Source organism: Cydia strobilella, chromosome 15 (assembly GCF_947568885.1).
Source record: "Cydia strobilella chromosome 15, ilCydStro3.1, whole genome shotgun sequence".
Classification (NCBI taxonomy): Eukaryota; Metazoa; Arthropoda; class Insecta; order Lepidoptera; family Tortricidae; genus Cydia; species Cydia strobilella.
This window is the reverse complement of record NC_086055.1, coordinates 7,499,104-7,517,018: the sequence shown is the minus strand read 5'-3', so window position 1 is coordinate 7,517,018 and position 17,915 is coordinate 7,499,104. Positions and strand designations below refer to the sequence as shown.

General features: G+C 36.2%; 1 non-coding gene across 1 annotated transcript; it reads right to left on the bottom strand.

The window, feature by feature from the left end:
• Positions 1-11,880: 11,880 nt before the first annotated feature.
• On the bottom strand, positions 11,881-11,952 carry Trnam-cau (transfer RNA methionine (anticodon CAU)). Its single transcript has one exon. It is a non-coding gene; the product is annotated as a tRNA-Met (tRNA).
• Positions 11,953-17,915: the final 5,963 nt, after the last annotated feature.

Here is a 17,915-nt window from a genome sequence, read left to right as displayed (position 1 = left end):
CTATTTTTGTGTGAAAATCTTAATGCGGTTCACAGAATGCATCTACTTACCAAGTTTCAACAGTATAGTTCTTATAGTTTCGGAAAAAAGTGGCTGTGACATACGGACGTATGGACAGACAAACAGACAGACATGTCGTATCTATAAGGGTTCCGTTTTTTGCTATTTGGCTACGGAACCCTAGAAACACTTCAGTGTAGAAAGCTACAAAGTAAAAAGTATACAGTAGACCGACGACTTTGACGTGTACCGAGCTACTAACAATGGCGAATGGATGGAATGGATGTCACAGTTGCCATACGTAGTGGAAATGGTGGGACTGGAGGAGCAGGAGTTAAGGTTCAAAAAATCCACCTTCTATGCTTTTTATTTTGTTTTAAAAATGTCCTCTTTTCATAAGAAAAACAACATAAAACACAATTCTATTTCCATTCGTACTAAATTCTTTAGACCAAGCCCTTTTTATATAAATACCATGAATTTTCGCCGATCAATAAAAACGCTGCATCGATAAATAAAGGATAACCCACTCTCATCGAGAAATATGTAAACAAACTCCTTAGGACATGGGAAATTTATCGTCATCTAATAACCGAATTCCTCAGAAACAAATTACTAAGACACGTTGAGTTACTGAATGGGCGATGGCAACAAATAGGTAGTGTAGTAATTCCAAAGAGTTTTGAATTGAGTCCAATACTATTTTAGTCGTCGAACGCTGATCTTTGAGTTTTGTTTCTTTTGCGTTTCGAAAGAGAATGGCGGGTTACAGAGACTTTTGGGATTATACAGTTATCATTATCAGTAGACAGTTGTAACCCAACAAAATCCATAATTAATAATATTTAATGAACTATTGATATAAACTTATACTATTTTCACACATCTGGTACCAATTTGCACATCGGTGACAGAGGTGCGACAAGTGTCACAAAATTATGACATATGTAGATTTATCGGTTAATTATAAAATTGTAATAGTCACCTGTCGCTTGACAATTGTCGCTCGATATATGTCACTGACAATTGTAGCCGTGGTGAAATAGGAGGCTAGTTTTATAAATAACAATTACTTTTGTAAAATAAAATATGCCTACACCTATACAATATACATACCTAGGTATGTATATTAGACGTAGATTAGAAAATTAGCTCGGATGATTCGGGTGCGACATTACCCCCTATGTGAATGAATTGACATTGTTTTATATTTTTTTTTTTTTTACTATTGTGACATTTTAGCGTTTTTAATTTATTTCTGTTTGCATTGTTTTGTTAATATTAATTGTAACTTCATTTATACTGATGTTCAATTCTTATTATTATTATTACAAAAAACGTTCATTATACAACAAGTAGTACAAGCTGAAATGTACATAATTATATATTTTACCTGTGTGAAAATTGTATACATGTGATAAATAAACTATGCCCAGTAGCCTATCCAGATTAAATAGACACTGTTCTGTTTACTTATAGGTACTGAACTAGCGACCCGCCCCGGCTTTGCACGGGTAAACCTTAACCAATTAAGTACACACACCTAAACCTTCCTCAAGAATCACTCTATTGATAGTAAAAACCGCATGAAAATCCGTGTAGTAGTTTTTGAGGTCGCGAACATACAGACAGACAGCGAATTAATCTCCAGGATTTTTTTACAACCTATTAGCCGGAGAAAGCTAGGGTGAAGCAAGCAATCGCTAGCTGTTGTATTAGGTGCTTGCGCAGCTACTCGATTAGCAAAATATGTCACCTAATAGCCTAGTTAGTATATTTTAGATTCCATTAACTCTCAACAGTCTTTACATCCGTGCTGCCTCTGCGCGCGTCGTATGATACGGGCAAAAGCAGCATCCGCTCGGTGTATCCCTTATATCTCATTAAATTGTCGAAAGGACTTATTGTTTTCGGGTCCGCGCACACCTTCCAAAAATGTCCGAAAGACTATTGCTCCGTGTACACGAAAGATAAACTTAAATTATATATCACAGTCATTATCACAATGAGTTGGGATTACGAGTAAATAATTAGTTTGTTAATACTAAATATATAACGGCCGTTTGTTATTGTATTGTATTGTATTGTAGTTCGGGCGATTTTCCGCAACTCGACGACTGGCGCCTATTTTGCGTGACATGGGGGTGGGCTAGTCCTGCCAGCCCAGCTCCTCGAGGAAACCTATCAAACCTTTGATGTTGAGTAGGACCTCGGGGAGGTCTCTCGGGGATCCGAGATGTTTTGCCCTGTATGGGGCCACTCCGCTGCACTCCAGCACCACGTGAGAGGCTGTTTCTTCTGTCTCCATGCATCCTCTGCATAGGGGACTGTCTGTGACACCTGTTATAAAAAGATGTTTGTTAAATAGTCCATGACCTGTTATGACACTGGTTACCATGCTCAGTCGGGTCTTTCCTAGTTGAAGGAGCACCCTTGTGAGCTTTCCGTTGATGCCAGGCATGGCTTGTTTGGCCTGTCTGCATCCAGTCTGGTTTAGCCAATGTTCTGTGTGTAGTTTCCCTGTACGTGCCAGCAGCATCGAGCGTACCTTGCTAAACGGTATCGGGAGGATCGGTTCTGGGCCAATCGCTCCCGCACTCGATCCTTGCCTGGCAAGCTCGTCCGCAGCATCGTTACCCCGGGATCCGCTGTGTCCTTTGATCCATTGTAGGGTGATCTTATTGTTATGACATACCTCCATTAGTCGTTCGTGGCATTCGTGTATAAGTTTGGATGTGACTATATGGCTTTTTAGAGCCATCAAGACTGCTCTACTGTCGGAGAGTATGCGGATGGAGGATCCTACTACCTTCCTTGCAGTGATGGCAGCCGCCGCGTTTATGATGCCCATGCACTCAGCCTGGAATACCGAGTTATGGGCTCCTAGCGGAGTGGTGATTGACATGTTCAGGTCTTCTGAGAAGGTTCCAGAGCCCGATCCGCTGTCTGTTTTGGACCCATCAGTGAAGATTCTGAGCTCCCGAGGATTGAGTCCTTCGTAATTGTCGTCCTCGTATAACTGTATTTTGTACCTTTTGTCGAAGATAGCTTGTTTATGAATCCGATCCGTGCCCGAATTGAGCACTGGAAATTCGTCATATACCTTATCCAGGCAAGTTGTGTGAAGAGCTCCTATGATGTTGGACCATATGTTAAGGGCTCGCAGCCTTACCGCTGAGAGACTGGCCTCTTGTTGTATGTGTAGGTGCAGCGGTGGAAGGCTTAACATGACCTCCATGGCTGCAGTCGGTGTGGACCTCGTACAGCCAGTGGTGGCCGCGCATGCGAGCCTTTGGAGTCTTTGTAGCTTGTCTCGTACGTTGCCTAGGTTTGTTCTTGGCCACCAAACCAGAGCACCGTAACAGAGTAAGGGGCGGATTATGGTCTTATAGAGCCAGAGAGTAATTTTTGGGTTAAGTCCCCACCTCTTACCAATCATCCTTCTGCATTGCCAAAAGACAACTCCCGCCTTGTCTATACGTTTGTTGATGTGATTGTTCCAGTTGAGTTTACTGTCGAGAGTTAGCCCTAAGTACTTAACTTCATCGGTCAGCTGTAGCTCGGTTTGGAAAAGTGTTGGTCTGGTAAAGTTGCCAAGCGCTCTTTTATTGGTGAACATTACCATTTCTGTTTTGGTGGGGTTGACTGATAGGTCGAATTCTCTAATTCTATTCTCTCCGTTTGTTAATCACCAACTACAATTTATCCGTATGCATGTACCTATACATATTTATTCAGTCAAAATGCTTTTCTTAAACTAACAATGAACGCTGCATCATTAATATTTAATAACTCAAATAAAATAACCCCCCCCCCTCCACCCCCGAATAAATAATATAAGATTTTGATTATTACCCCCATCTATTATACTTTTAATTTCAAGGAGAAACGTGGAGAATGGAGCAGGTACAGGATGAACAGTATACCCCCCACTTTCATCAAATATTGCCCATAGAGGAAGATCTATAGATTATAAATAATTTGATATGTTTAATATTTAATAACTTATCAATATTATCAGCTCATAAATAAATATTTTATTCTTATCGATACAAATATTTTAAATAAGACTAAAGATTAAGCATTTTACATATTTAGTTGTATAACTAATTATTTCTCTAACATATTTTTGTATTTTTGGGATTATAAGAAGGCGATGAGGCTTGAATTGTGTATTTTTTTTAATCTTGACCGTTTAAGGGTTAAATTAATATTTTAAAGATACTTTACAAATTAAATAAGGTATATAGGTATAATGACAGGAAAGGATAACGAATGAGGAGGTGCTAAGAAGAGTGAGTGAAAGAAGAGCTATTCTGAACACTATTGCAAATAGACGCGGGAAAATGATTGGACACTTAATACGTCACGACTACTTCTTTAAAACTATCCTGGAGGGGCGGATAGGAAGGAAGCGGGGTAGAGGAAAACCCAGACGCAGCTTTTTAGATCAAGTGAAAGAAAAAGTAGGGGTCGTGTCGTATCAAAAAGTCAAAGAGCTGGCGCGGGATAGGGAAAGCTGGAAGATACTCCACCGACAAGAGAATAACTCTTAAGTTAATGATGATATAGGTATAATGGTAAACACACGAGAACAGGAAATTGGTAGGTATTAGAAAAGATCGTGATGGGTTAGTATTCGATAATAATAAGTAAGTATCCAAGATGTCTGCGGGGCTGTGAGGGACTTTTATCATCTAACATCGTTAATATATCGTTCTAACACTTCTAACAAGTAAATATTATGTAGTCAAGAGTGTCACGTGACATAATAAATGATAAAAACGCAACCGTCCTATACCAAATATTGTGTATTATATTGTTTTTGACAGTCAGCAACAAAAGTAGGTACACGAGATAATTAAGAACTGCACGCTTCAGTAACACCGTGGATACTGCATTTATAGAAAAATTTAAATGCGTAGTAACTGTATTCTGTCAATACTCCCTTCTAGTATTCGTAGTCGCAATCACATTGCGAGCGACGGACGGCTTGCATCTCAATAATGAACGCATTGTCCGTCAGTACCGATACCGGTGGAGACTATTTTTGCTCAAACCTGCCCGCGTCTGTCAAGAACATAGAACGACGTGGAAACGTATACATTTTTCATTACAAACAAATATGTACATACAATAATATTTAAAGACGAAATTAGTCATTTACGATGACAAACATGAGCCTTGTTATACCTAAGTCAGCAGGGGTAATCGTGATTATCAAGTAAGCATCTTAAAAAGTAACCTACTTAGTATAGTTTGGTTTGACTGAACTAAGTAAGAACTTTTTTTTAGGATTTTAGTTAAGATGCTAGTTTAACACTTAGGACAACTGAATTAGGAAGTTGTATTTATCAAGGTCTTAATGGTAGATTTTCTAAGAGATTCAAAACAGTTGGCCTTAGACCTCTTTAAGTGGCGCCGTCTACAACTTTGATAAAGCGTGCCTTCGTGTGAAAATTATAGTTATTTACTCGTCCTTATTTTGTTGTGATTAATTGATTTTTTTGATCAAGAAAAAGTAGCAAGCAAAAAGTTACAAATGCATTAGCTGAATAATATTAAGCTAAGTGAATTCCCAATTATGATTAATTACAAATTACACATAAATAATCCCAACAAACATCTCCACAGCTCCTGAATGCCTCAGCGTACCGTCATGAATGAAGACACATTTGCCAACGACAGCGAATCCAGCGGAGTTATTTGATTTATTCTAAGCCGACTCCATTGAAAACTCAGCATTATTTATTTAGACGATTTGATGTATTCATGTACTGGACGCAAAGAGGCAAATGAAAGTGTATTCATAATTAGATTTTACTTCGGCTGCCTATCGTGTGTTCATAACGTAAAACCGTTGAATGTATGTACCTATTGTTTTTGTCAAACAATTTATAATTATAAATATGCGAGTACCTGTGTACTTACCTTGCTTGGTTTAAGTACAATTTTTTATCATCATCATCATTATCATCATGTCGGCCGATAGACGTCCACTGCTGGACATAGGCCTCCCCCAAGGCTCGCCACTCCGACCGATCCTGTGCCGCTCGCATCCACCGAATTCCCGCGACCTTCACCAGGTCGTCGCTCCACCTCGTTGGAGGCCTACCGGCAGATTGTCTTCCGGTACGCGGACGCCACTCCAGAACCTTCCGGCCCCACAGTTCTGCGAGCAATGTGCCCCGCCCACTGCCACTTATGGTTTGCAATTCTGCGAGATATGTCGGTGACCCTAGTTCTACTGCGGATATCATCATTTCTGATTCTATCACGCAGAGAAACCCCGATCATAGCTCTCCCCATTGCCCTTTGCGTGACCTTGAGCCTTCTTATGAGGCCCATCGTTAGCGCCCACGTCTCAGATCCGTATGTCATCACAATTTTTTATAATCATTAGGTATATTAATCAACCTTAATGGTGTTGATTAATAGTCGTTATTTTGTTTCACACTTACTTAATCCATACTTTGCTACTATTAGAATATCTATGTAGAGATATTTTTCCAATTAAATTCTGAGTAGAATTTTTAATAGACTAGTACAGGGGCAGCATGCATCGTTGAGGATGGCAATGTTTAAAAGTAGATAGTTTAAATTTTCATTTCATCCCGGAGAATTCTTGTTATACCAGCTTCTGGAAGAGAAGTTAGATTCGTTTTTAGCTACTACACGAAATGGCAGTTGCCAGATCTATTGTCGCCATCGAAGCTTTGTCGCTCGGCCAATGTCGCGCCGGCAATCTTGCAATTTGCGAAATATTTGGAATATCCCAGTCGGCCACCAACGGCGGAGACATGGCTCTGAGTTACCATCGCTTTTGGACACCAAGCTAGCGTTACCTTAGACGTAATAGTATAAGATGACCTACAGTAAAGTGTGGGTTTTATCTACCCTACGTGCTAATTTAAACTGGTTTATTTCAGAGAAATTTATGTAAGCACGGATAATATCTGTACTGTTTCACGAACTCTATATCGCTTTAAACCAAAAGGTCGAAAGAAAATATGACGTTTATATATAGTTACTGCTTTCTAAAATGGTTTTCGCCGTCGTTCTAATTTCCTCGGACACACGAAGAATGTTTTTCTGTTTAAAAACTTTTTGAATTTCTTTTTAGAATTCTGAGTTTGTGTGGTCATTTGGGAATTAAAAGGTTTCAGATGAACTGCATTTGAGTTATCCGCAAATTTAGACATTGGAATGATAATATGCATAGCTTAAATTACGGATTTTAATTAACGAGGGTCTCTAAACAAACAAAGAATAACAAACATGTTTATTGTATTTTAAAAATATTTTACAAAATTGATGTTGTACTGTGTCCGTGTTTATATCGATTCGGGTTATATTTCGATTTAATAAAAAAAACTATAAAAATTAATGCCGAATAATACATGAGTTATTATAACGTCCTACATTAGACTTCATTTTATTACGAGTAACTTGATTAAATTATGAAAGTCAACATAATGACATCAAATATAACCATGATATTTTAATTAGACAAATTAAATCTACAATTATTAGACCAGTCATTCAAAATAAAGTTTTCATTATATTCTCTATTGAAGAGCAAATACACATCGATACACACAGATACTAGCGATGACACATCACCAATTCATTAAACTAACTGATTTTGTGACTACTTATCGTTAAATAAATAATTCTTGTAATTCCTAAGTAAACACACTGTGTAACCAAACTAGAGGTTCTACCGCAAACACCAAAATTCGTAAATTGCGGGGATCTTTCTCTTTTACTCCAAAGAAGGCGTAATTAGAGTGACAGAGAAAGATACCCGCAATTTGCAAACTTCGATTTTCGCTGTTATAGCCCAGTTTTACATAGATAAACCGGCCAAGTGCGACTCGGAATCGCGTTCCGAGGGTTCCGTACATAACACAATTTAAACAATGTATTTTTTACTTTAAGAACAAATTAAATTATTTTCTATGAAAATATTTTTAATTTGTGGTTTTTCAAGTAGACACACTGATATTCATTTCAGTTTATAATGTATTTTTTATGTGAAACGTGAGTGAAATGTCTTTAAAAAACCCGTAGGGGTCGGATAAAAACTAAGTAATTAAGTCCGACTCACGCTTGACTGCACATGTCTAATAGGTTTTTCTGTGATCTATAGGTAAAGATCTATTTTGTGTATTGCTTTCAAAAATTTAGACTCAGTAGTTTCGGAGATAAAGGGGGGGAATGGTAATTTTTTGCCTATTTTCTTGAATAACTTGTAAACTGTTTATCCTAAAATTATAAAAAAAAAATTGAGATTCTCACAATGAGCTCTTTCATTTGGCATGTAACACGATATAGTTTGAAAAACTTCATTTTTAGGGTTCCGTACCTCAAAAGGAAAAAACGAAACCCTTATAGGATCACACGTGCGTCTGTCTGTCTGTCCGTCTGTCACAGCCTATTTTCTCCGAAACTACTGGACCAATTAAGTTGAAATTTGGTATACACTACAAAGACGGATATGTAACGTAAACAAATTAATTTTAAACATGGGGGCCACTTTTGGGGGGTAAATGAGAAAAATTAAAAATAAAGTTTTATAAACTATATTGTATTACATATCAAATGAAAGAGCCCATTGTGAGAATCTCAAATATATAATTTTTTTTATAATTTTAGGATAAATAGTTTAGAAGTTATTCAAGAAAATAGGCAAAAAATGACCCCTGACATGACATGACCATCTCCGAAACTACTGGGTCTAAAATTTTTAAAAAATACACAAAATAGATCTTTACCTATAGATCACAGGAAAATCTATTAGAAATGTGCAGTCAAACGTGAGTCGGACTTAATTATTTAGTTTTTGATCCAACCCCTACGGGTTTTTTAAAGACATTTCACGCACGTTTCACATAAAAAAAAAATATATACAACATTTATTTACATACAAGATATATACAGTGGTACTACGTAAACGAAATTAATAACTAGCTTAAATCTAAAATAGGCCCTTGAGGCATTGTACCAAGGATGCTGGCGGCATTTCCCCGCTGTATCGCAATGCTGATACGTTGTGCGAGAAAGCCGCCAGCTCTTCGGTCACCAGTTACGTCAACCAGACGCTTCGCGATTTCTGCAAACAACTTATGCGCGCTGGGACCCCATGGACCTAGTTTCAACTCCAAATGGAACGAAATGATACAAGTTTAGTTAGTTTTAGTTTTTTAGACTTTGGCTGGTCCATTTTCTATGGGAGGGTAAATATTTTATTCGCGATTTCGTGGTTGGTCCTATAGTAAAAGTTGCTTAGTATAATCCCATAAAAAATACATTGTTTAAATTGTGTAATGTACGGAACCCTTGGAACGCGAGTCCGACTCGCACTTGGCCGGTTTTTTATTTTTCTCATTTACCCCCCAAAAGTGGCCCCCGTGTTTAAAATTAATTTGCTTACGTTATATGTCCGTCTTTGGGTCATAAACATACATATGTATACCAAATTTCAACTTAATTGGTCCAGTAGTTTCGGAGAAAATAGGCTGTGACAGACGGATAGACAGACAGACAGACAGACGAACAGACGCACGAGTGATCCTATAAGGGTTCCGGTTTTTCCTTTTGGGGTACGGAACCCTTATAATAAGGCAGGAGGAGCAAAATGTAATAATTTTTTTATTCTGCACTTTCTGCAGTTACTTTGTTGTGTATCGCTGATTGGGTATGTAACGTGCTGGATATAACTTATTTTTCATAACGTTAAAATGCCCTCATACAAAATACGAATAACAGATTCGAAATAGGTAAAGCTATTACCATAATATGGAATTTGATTTAATTGGTAAAACACACAAAGTAAAGAACACATTAATATAGGGTGGGTCAATGATAAATGCATTTTAACGAAAGACGTCGAGACGAAAAGAAAATTTATCACTGGCCCACCCTATATTATAAACTATATATAATCAAAGAAAAATGTAACTTCAGTTCCTATGACAGGTGACCGGTGATCAAGTGATGCTTTCTATAGAAAACGAAGACTCGGACGCCTCGGCCCGGACCCGGCCCGTTCTAACGTGAGTCATCCTTTATGCTTTTTCCCGGATGGGACCATGTTTAAAAACAACCCGTACTTTGAAAATACATTATTTTAATATATCCTTTTTCACTGGGCTATACAGGTTGGCTAAAAAATAAGTGCATTCCCGTTGCCAAGGAGGTTTTGGGAGTATTACTGAGCAACTTTTACTATAAGACCAACCCCAAAATAGCGAAAAAAATTTGGCTATCATATAGACTTTGGGAGGGTAAATATTTTATTCGCGATTTCGTGGTTGGTCCCATAGTAAAAGTTGCTTAGTATAATCCCAAAACCTCCCTGGCAACGGGAATGCACTTATTTTGTAGCCACAATCTATGTACATATAAACTGGCAAAAATTACAGTAATTTTAAAACGATTAATAAGTAACATGTAAGCTAACGATTAAGTTAAACATACACCTGTTCTAGTTTTCTGCGACAGTGTGTCCTGGGTGGTCGCGACACACATTTCAATAATGACTGGCCACTGACGTAATGTGGCGGCTAGTGACGTGTTCAGGGGAATATTCGCATTTTGTAATACCTAATTTCAATACGTGTGAAATTTTCGGTAACGGAAGACGAAAAAATATTACTTTTACGTAGGTCATATTTCTGAAAAAAATTCATCGTTTTTAGGAATATTTCCAATATTACCGGGAATAAACTGCTAAACTTAAGAAACTTATAAAAAAAAAGAAATATGTAGGTATAAAAAATAAAAGGTAGGCAGAGTACTAGTAGAATAGTCCTCATCATCATCATGTCAGCCGATAGACGTCCACTGCTGGACATAGGCCTCCCCAAGGCTCGCCACTCCGACCGATCCTGTGCCGCTGCATCCACCGAATTCCCGCGAACTTCACCAGGTCGTCGCTCCATCTTGTTGGAGGCCTACCGGCAGTTCATCTTCCGGTACGCGGACGCCTTACGTACGTGGACCTTCCGGCCCCACCGGCCATCAGTTCTGCGAGCAATATGCCCCCGCCCACTGCCACTTAAGATTCGCAATTCTGCGAGATATGTCGGTGACCCTAGTCATCATTTCTGATTCTATCACGCAGAGAAACCCTGAGCATAGCATAGCTGTGTAGAATAGTAATACCAAGTAATAAGTCGCATTCTACTCATAATAGGTACAGCGAACTGCAAAACTGTATATACACTTTATAAACGGAATTCATTCATAATGTGGGTATGCACTTTTGCAGCTGGGTGTACGACAAATGTTAATTAAAATACACGTTGAAGACATATGATCAAAATCAATGTTTTCTTATATGGGAATTACCGAGAACAAGAATAACCCGGCGGCACATCACTAGTGGCGGCTCTACACAGAGGTAGCAAAAACAGATTTGTTGGAATTGTACAACAAAAATTCCAACGAATACAATGTCTTTATAGTGCAATCTATACTTCTCTGAATTAGGTTACGATTGTTTACATAGGGAGCTCATAATCGTAAAAATATTTTAGTGATCCCAAAACGCAGGTAAAAGTACCCGGATTACGTCATTACGTTACCTTTTTCATCCTTTTTCCTTCACTGGTCTATAAACTTATCTTATAATAAAATGGAGGCGTGAAATGATATTCTTGCGCAAAAACGTGTATGACGTTCAATCTTGATAATAATAATAAAAAATCTACATGTAGGTAAGTACATAGGTAAAATTAATATTTATTATAAGTGACCTAATTTCCAACTAAATTTTCATATTTTCAAGGTTTGCTCATTCTGAAACTGATTAACTACATCTAACCGTTAAAAAATATGAGTAGGTATATAATATAAAAAAAATAAAAAAAGAGTTAGCAGAGCGTGGTTTCGATCCACGGACCTCTGGGTTATGGGCCCAGCACGCTTCCACTGCGCCACTCTGCTCATATCGCGACGGGACGAAAATACCTATTACATTACGTGCACCCTATTTTCAGTAAAAAAAAATTACTAATCACTTTATGCACTATTAAGAATAATTTTTTTACTATTTTGCTTGGCTTTATGTGCTTTCTAATGTAATTAATTAAGAACGTATGTATATATATTAAGCGTAATTGGTAGGTAGGTATCATTTGAATAAAAAGATTGCCGAACGCGAAACAAAAGAAGAAAAAATCTACTACTCTGTATTTTACTCAGCAGATATTTTATACACGTTTATAAATATTAAGTATAAGCATCTCAGTAAGGTAAATTATTTGTTTCTCAAAAGAGATTGGTAAGCCTCAAAGTAAAACAGGAAAATCAGCGAATTTCAGAAAGGGGAAATAATTAAGTGTCTTCAATCTCTTCACGGGTTTACGTAAATAATATTATGCGGACTATATTCAGCTTCGTTTTGATTGAATTTTAATTCGTCAGGAAATTGATTTACCGCCAGGTTAGTACTATGGAAGTACGGACTACCAAACCCAATTACTTTTATATAAACCAGGGTGTACTGGATTAATGAAGACTGTTTGCTTTAAATGTCTTTAAATGTCAGCTTCTGGTCTCACAATATACCTATAACTCGAGCAAGTTTTTAACCTGTGTGCGTGAGTGTGTGTTTTTACTGGTGTACGTTCTTCATTTAATTGCATGTTTTTGTCAACTTTATTAGTGTCTATCACAGAAAAAAGTACTTCATTCAAGGTCATACTTCCATATTAGATCCATTTTTAAGGTTCTGTACCTCAAAAGGATAAACGGAACCCTTATAGGATCACTTTGTTGTCCATTCGTCTATCCGTCCGTCCGACCGCCGTCTGTCCGCTCCTCCATCTGCCTGTCAAGACCCTTTATCTTGGGAACGCGTGGAGGTATCGAGTTGACATTAAAACCATATACTCAGGTCTACAACCTTTTGAAGCTGTGAAAAAATCAAACTTCTAAGTTAACGTAAATAAAAGATACGGTCGTTTATGCCGCAAACAATGTTTATTTCGATACTCTCAAGGAAATCAAAATTTATAGGGAACTTCCCGTTGACCTAGAACTATAAAGTTTGGCAAGTAATATCGCCTTACAAGTACAAGGAAAGATAAATTTGTGTGGAACCCACGGAGGGCGAGTCGGACTCGCACTTGGATCTTGAAGTTACTGTCATCATGGAACTGATGATAGACTCCTAACAGAGCATGCTTAATTTCACGATACGCGTGTTTGGTATTCTTATCAGTGCGTAATCTACATTGGTACTTTGCGTTATTTAAAGTCTGATAAAATTTCTCTAAAATACCTTAATATTGTTTTCAGGAACTATGTTTTATTTTAACTACCGCACAAAAATAACATTATTTAATAGAAACTAAAAGGAATTGTACAAAATTAATTAATTAAGTACTACTACAGATCAAGAGAAGGACATGTAAATCCACAAATTGATTAAAATAGAACATTACGGTTTAACAATTTTTATCTTTAAATATCAAAAGTCGATCACCGTTTTACGAGTTAAGTATCTTTCGTCGATTCCATTTTATGGGTTGATTAGTGCAGTAAGATAAGCGTTTTCGTGTGAACCGACCTTTCTGTAAGTATTGCAGCTCTGTGTAATCACTTAGTAACTTTCTGTTATTATTTTACATCTGTCGATTTCACGGCACAACGCTTCAGGTCAAAGGAAAGACAGACCTGATATTCTTTAAGCTTTTTTACTACACCTCAGACCAAACCAGTATATGTCTCATCTGTCATTGAGCGTGATTGTTACGAATCTCTAGTTCAAGTTATATTAGTAACAGCTCAAAGTCGAAAAAAATATTCGTGAATGATCCTGTCTTTGTTTAACGCTAGTTGAGCGTAAGAAAATAATTATACGGACAAATTGTCGATGGAAACAATTGCTATGAAGTATAAAATAATTATCGACGTAACGATTGCGTTGTCTCTCAACTGTGACTTCGGAGGAGATACGCTTTGATTAGTTTAATTAATTTCGGGTCGTTGTGATGAAAAAAAATGTGTCGTTAAGAGTCAAATTAATAAAAATAATTGCTTCTTAGTTACTTTTCTCATACAAAAGATTTTAGTTACTTCGTACATTTAATTCATTTTATTGTAGATAAGTAGGATAAGTAAAATAACCGCCTACCTATTTTTATGGCAAAAAATTGTCACCTGGAAAAAGTTTGCTAATTACAAACTACATACAATATTATTTAGTATCTACTAACATTTAGCTCAGACTAGTATTTAACTATAAAGTTAGAATACTAGTCTGCATTTTACTCATCAAAATAAAAATAAAACCGGACAAATGTGAGTCGGACTCGCCCACCATTTTTTTATTTTTTTACAAATTTAAAGTTTTCAGATTTTTCCCTGTACTTATAGTGTAAGTTGATATTACTTGCCAAATTTCATAGTTCTAGGTCAACGGGAAGTACCCTATCAATTTTGATTTTCTTCAGTGTCGGAATATACGTTTTTTGCGGCATAAACGGCCTTATTTTTTTTTAATGTTAAGTAAGTAAGTAAGTAAATATTCTTCATTGCACCAAAATTATACATTAACTTAGAAGTTTGATTTTTTCACAGCTTCAAGGGACTGTAGATATGTGTATAGTCAGGGTATATGGTTAAAATTTCAACTCAATACCCCCACGCGTTCCCAAAATAAAGGGTGTTGACCTTGACAGACGGACGTACTTACGGACGGACGGACGGGCAACAAAGTGATCCTATAAGGGTTCCGTTTTTTCCTTTTGAGGAGTACGGAACCCTAAAAAGTAAAATAGTACTCATTCAATGAAGATTTCACATTTTAATTAACGCCTTAACATGTGCTTATTATCATAAATGTGAATATTTGACTGTTTGAATAACTTTAAACTACATATGTATAAATTAAAATATTTTTTGTCACAAATTTTAGAGAATAACTAAATAAGAAAGCAAAATTTGTATGGGGTTTCTTTAACAAGTTCTTCGCAGGTATATATCGGCACTACTTTGAAAAAAAACTCGTATCTTGTTCTATCAATCAAAAGAAAAATGTGGTATCTATGTATGGGATACATACAGGTTTACTGCCTTTCAGCTTTGAGTAGCAGTGTGAGATACGAGATTTTTTCAAAGTAGTGCCGATATGTAACATCAGTACACGAATAACTGAATTTTCCTTCGACTTTAGTACATATTTCTTCTACTGTATGTGTATACTCTAGTTTATACATATATTTTTTATCACTACTGTATATTCCCAAGGCTATAACAACTTTAAAAACACCAATTGAATTAATCCGTTAAAACCGGAATAAAAAAGTAATAAACCCAGAATCACTTAGCTTTTAACCATCCAATCCGCTACTTCAAATTTTGGAGAACATCTTAACTTTCCGTCCATAAATTTTAAATCTCGGTTATTTTGCCGGCGCGTAAACCGAAATTGCGTTAAATAAAAAATGCAATTTTTTGTTTGTTTAGTACCGTGTGTTGTAAACTGACTGGCTGTTGTGGTAATTTCTTATCTCATCTTCGCGTCATCTTAGAAGTCTGTCTTACGTTGTGTGTACAAGGTTTATTTTACCATAACTCGTTTTTGGAAGAAAGGTCAATGCGAAAGTTAAAGGCTGTAAATGTTTTACAGGTGTAATTTACTCGTTTCGTCCGACATGACCTCTTATTAAGATATCAAAGCTCTCCGGCCGCTGGAAGATGTATGTGTACAAGTAGGTTTGAGATGTATTGGTTAAAACTTGTTTTTATAAAATAATCATCGAAATAACCTTTTTGATGAAAATATTCAAATTAAATAGTGTTCCACTAACTTTTACTGGCAACATTTGATAAATTGCCCTTTGATACCTACTGTAATAAAAGTTAAGCGAGGTGGATGTGAAAATTTGTTTTGAATTTAGTGACTGTTTCAAAGTGTAGTTTTAACTTAAGTAAGTACTTACCATAATCTTAGGAAAATTAATTGATTCCAGTTTTTGTCATTTATAGTATTGATTTATAGCATAGTGTCAGGAGTATTAGGTATAACTCTTTTTATGACATAGCAAAATATTACATCCCATAATTTTATCATAATTTAACCAGCCCTTAAATAGGAATTACACAGTTTAACGGCTTGGCCGATGATATCTGTAGTTGCCACAAAAAGTCTTGATTAAAAACAAATAAGAAAAGTAGGTATTACAAATTTATTTAATTTGAGATGCATTATTCAACTTTTCAAAAGCCTTTCCACACTTTGCTATTGTGCAGAAACAGAACAAGTTGGCTACTCAAATGAAAACCGCCATTGGGGTTCAGTACAATATTACCCCTTTTCTACATAACTTACGTATGAATATAAAGGACGCTTCATACTGTGGCGACATTTTTATGTTACTTGTTCTGTGAAAATCCCTCAATCTGTACGCTATTCACTTTATGTTTCATACATTTCTATGGCGCAGAGTAATGCTTGTATTTTATCTCTTTTAACTTAACCTCAAACAGATAAAATAAGGTTTTCTGTGTAAACTTTGAGTACTTTGGAGAGTAAGAAATCATAATATTATGGAGGTCATTTTTTTACATAGAAATATAGAGAATATTACGATATACCTACCTAACAAATAGTTACTACTACAGTGAGGGGTGTTTTTTTTTGCAGACTGTGGTACAGTCGAAGGCAAAAATATCGATCCGACAAATGGCTCATAAATATGTAAACACGACTTTATTGTCTAGGGTGTAAGAGCGTACACATATTTTTAAAACTTTGGGAATGTATATATATTTATGCCCTTGACTGTACATACCTACTAGTCTTAGGAAAAAAACATTCCTTACAAAAACGATGTAAATTAATCTTTTTTATATAGGTAAATATCAAAGCTTTTCACAGACTAATCCGTTTGAGACATTGGGGAATCCTAAAATCCCATAGATACATTTAGTATACCTACCTAAATAACTGATAGTTGTACGAATTTCTTTTTATGCAATTTCAATCAGTCATATTATCATGATATTGCTTGGAGACATACATACCTTATCAAAGGAAGCACACGAAACAAGGAAAATCAGTCATTTACTTTTTCTCACACATTCATTCACTTATCCTTCTGTCAGCGCTGATTTCGTAATTTCCTTTGGGGCATAAAAACACATTCAAGTATATATACGCTCATAATTACTATAGAATGTTCTAATAACAAGTACAAGCATGCAGCTAATGTTAATCCCACCGGATGAGCGTAATACTTGCTAATCATAATAACTATCGAGAATACAGTTTCCTTATGTTTGCGATAAAGTTAATCATTGTGAGAAAATTGAGAAAACTGTTTCTTGGTTACAGTTAGTATTTCTGATCAGTAGAAGTCAATTTAACTGCAATTGTTTTATTAGCGTATTGGCATTTGCTCGAAAAGTCTTCTAAAAATCGATTTTCGCTCATGTCATATATGTATTTGGTATCAGTGCATTCAGTATGATGTCCTGAACACAAATATATGAGAGAATTGAGAGGATAAGCGCGAAAGTGGTTGGGGGTAGTTATTATGACGTCATAAATTCGGCAGTATAAAGTTTTTTCATTTTTTCTTCAAACATACCAAGTGGGGTACCAAATACCAAGGGGCTTTGTAAGTCGATTTCAAATACGAGTATATAACATTTTACTACTTGGTCTAACAAATTATTAGAAAACGTTCAAAAATTTCACAATCCAGGGTTGACTTTTAACTGCTCTAAATTAAAAATGTCTGAATGGATTATCCAAATTTTATACTAAATGACTGTGAATATCCTTTATATAATGCCTAAAAATAATTAACCAGATATAGTATCGGTACAAAAAAATGTAAAATTTACGTCATCTGATACAGACAGGACTTGTGGCAACATATAGCAATTTATATGTA